Raw genomic sequence first — 3,605 nt, 5'->3', positions numbered from 1 at the left:
AGAGAAGTTTATAATGTATTTAGTAGAAAAAAGAAAGCTATAATTCTAATAAAGACTGGATTAGAGAGGTTGGATTATTAGTGATTTTTAAATCTTATTTTCAGTATTTTTAAATGATAATATTACTCTTATACTGAAAAAATGTTCTCCACAATTCAAAAAGTTAAATACATTATTACTGTTCTGAAATTTCCATGAACTAGCTTTGTATAGTGGCAGTATCATAGTTAATGAGGTTTATCTGAGGCGTAATTATTGCTAATTAAAATTTCTATGAACCAAATTGGCCAAATCTAGAATATTTTGTGTAGGGGCAGCTCATTCAGTTGAGCGTTGGACTCTCAATTTCTATTAAGGTTATGATCCCACAGTTGTGGGATCGAGCCCTGCGTCAGACTCTGTGCTGAGCGTGGGTCCTGCCTAGGATTCATTCTCTCTCTCTCTCTCTCTCTCTCTCTCTCTCTCTTTCTTTCTTTCTTCCTTTCTGTTTTCCTCTCTCTCTCTCTCTCTCTGTCTGTCTCTCTCTAAGAGAAAAAGAAAAGGAAATATGTTGTGTAGATGAACAAGAAATAGCAATGGAAAGGAGAGGGTGGCTGATTTACCTTTGTCTTCTGCATACCACCCAAATACAGATTCATGCTAGGGTTTGGCAAGACTCCAAGGATGATGCCTATAGCAAATTCCACAGTCAGCTCAGATAATGTAACATTCAGGATGTCAGAAATGCCAATGTGCTGAACACCTTTCCAAATTACGCAATTCCATTCATGTTCTCTAGCAAAATATTATATTATTCAAATTTCATCTTAGAGTAGTAGTTGGTTGCCTACTTAACACCCATTTCCCCCTCTTCCCTTCCTATAAGAAGTCTGTTTTAATGCAGCTCATTACTATAAGGAGTAGCTCACCTTTTGTCAAGCTCTAGGGGTGAAAATGGCTTATTGATTACGTTTATCAATGATTCGTGCAGATACGGGCTTTCGATATAATTTGGGCTAAAGAGTATGAGGAAAGTTTGCTGAAGGCTTCTGGAAAAGTTGATCTTAGTATGAATGGAAAACTTGGAATCCAGGGAAATTATTTCTTGTCTTCTATATGTTGTCCTGAAAAAATGTAATGCCCAGACTGCTGCAGTGTGAGCAAGATGCTGAACTGTAAGAGAGTTTAGAGAAGTCTCTTAATTAAGTCAAATTTAAAGCCTACCCTACTTAGGCTTTCAGGTAGGTGAGCCAGTAAATTCTTTAATATGTAAGCCAATTTAAGTTAATTTTTTTAACTCAGTGCTGAAGCCATCTTAACATAAATATCTGGCATTTTTAACTGTCTGAAGTATAAACTATAATTCTAAGAGCTAGATCAATATGAAATAAAGAGTGGGTTGTTATATTCTTATTATATCAATGCTAAAGAATATTTGCAGCCAGTTACATAAATTGGATTTGAATTGCCAAATTAAATAGTCTATTAATAATAATCCTATTTAGGGGTGCCTGGGTGGCTCAATTGGTTGAGCGCCTGACTTCAGCTCACGTCATGATCTCCTGGTTTGTGAGTTTGAGCCCCGCGTCAGGCTCTGTGCTGACAGCTCAGATCCTGGAGCCTGCTTCAGATTCTGTGTCTTCCTCTCACTCTGCCCCTCTGCTGCTCACACACTGTCTCTCTCTCCTTCAAATATAAATAAACATTAAAAAAATTTTAGAAATAAGTCTCATATATATATATATATATACACATACACATATATATGTGTATATATATGTATATATATGCATATATATTTAAAACTTTGTTTATTTAAGTAATCTCTACACCTAATGTGGGGCTCGAATTCATGAAGCTGAGATCAAGAGTTGCATGCTCTTCTGACTGAGCCAGCTGGGTTTCCCAAAACGTATTTCATCTACATCAGCTATTTAGGCTAACTTTCTCAGAAGGCAAGAAAAATGATATATGCCTCTGGATCTCAGTAGATTTTTGTTGTTTTAATAATTCTGTACCATAAATGCATTTTTAATTAAAGGAAAGATTAAAAACATCGTCAGCATTCAATGTAAAGGATAGCCAAATTTTACTTTGAAATAAAACCCTACAAAATAGAAATACCAAAAGAGCATATTATAGGTCTGAAATAAGCATCTAAGTCATAGGAAATGGATTTTATTTCAATTATGATTTAGCAATAATCAGTCAGTAGTAGTTAATACATTGCTGTGTTTCCACTCCTTGGATCAGGAGTCAATACCATTTGGAAATATTAAGTCAATGATGTGGCTGGAATCAGGTGGAGGTTGCTGATGTCTGAATGGGTTATGATGTGCCACCTAGGTCAAGAGATGTGGGAGGGCTACTCATGGACTGACACTGGAAGGAAGTATTACCATGCTGTCTCTTGTTAGGATGGTGCAGTAAGTGGAAGACACCTCAGTGACAAGTGGGGGATTTAGAGTTGATGATGGACCCAGGTCACTGAAACATCTCTATTAGGGGAACTTCCATTGTTTATATCCAACCCCCTTCTAGTATCTTCTTTCCTTTTTCTTGTAGGGAAATCCATTCCATTTTGTTTGGTTAATGCCGACTTTTTCCCCAGGCCAGAGGTGTAGGAAGATGGCAAAGGAAAATTAGAGTCTCCCCCACTGTTGTCCCACAAGAGTGACACATGAGTGGGCCCAAACCCCACTGTGCTAGATTCCTCTCAGGACCATTTCCAGTCACTGCACGTAGAAGCAGGTTGTCCTTAGCCTTATCTGTAACCTATGGAGAACTTTAGAAATAGAAGTAATTTTTTACTTCTGTGATTCATAACTTATTCTCCATTTGCAATAAGTATAGGTGTTTCCCCACAATTTGAAAAAATCAGCAGAATTGTTTATGTTGTTACACTGCAAGGGAGTATTTTCTGTCTCATCCAGGAGTGAAAGAAATAATAGGTTTCTCCTCAAAAGAGCTAAAAATAAAACAGTGTAGGCACTTATCCCTAATGATTAGTTATCTTGATGTGAGAACAGAACTGAGAGTTTAGAGGCAACAGCCTACCTTGTGAGACATATTTTCCTCTCACCAGCCTATTACAGATGTCTCTGTGCAGGTGCTGCAAGTGAACTTTCTGTGATTCAAAATGGCCACTTTTTTCTTTTTCTTTCACAAAGTGCTGTTAGGGTATCGGTAAGTTCTAGCTAAGGAATCAAAACTTGAGCAGCCAGTGTGCTCCACACTTTGAATTGTGTAGATTATTCCAATTATAACTATACTTGAAATGGTTAGACCTGAAAATACGAATGCCCTTTTCTTAATGTTGTGGACAGGACTTTGCTTGCTTGTGTTATATTGGATGTAACAAAGTTCCCCAATTCCTGTTCAGTAAGAGAGACCTCTGGTAATATTTGACATAACAGGTGTTCTTTTCCTATAAACAACAACAGTAAGAACAAAACCTGAATTGCAAATAAAATATACACAAGGATAAAGAAGCCATTTCTAGTTCAAAATATATAGTTCTGTTGGGGAATATTATATCTGGGGAATTGACCTTTGTTTTACTTGGTCTTCTTACAGCAATTACTCAGGAAAGTGCCAGGGTTGTACTGGTTATCGCATCATTTGAG

At 36.9% G+C, this 3,605-nt stretch overlaps 1 pseudogene; it reads left to right on the top strand.

Annotated features, from left to right (window-relative positions):
- The first annotated feature begins 201 nt into the window (after positions 1–201).
- Positions 202–321, top strand: LOC125931202 (uncharacterized; annotated as a pseudogene).
- The last annotated feature ends 3,284 nt before the right edge of the window (positions 322–3,605 follow it).

This window comes from Panthera uncia, chromosome A2, assembly GCF_023721935.1.
Source record: "Panthera uncia isolate 11264 chromosome A2, Puncia_PCG_1.0, whole genome shotgun sequence".
NCBI lineage: Eukaryota > Metazoa > Chordata > Mammalia > Carnivora > Felidae > Panthera > Panthera uncia.
The sequence above is the reverse complement of the archived record's forward strand: the minus strand, read 5'-3'. Positions and strand labels throughout refer to the sequence as shown.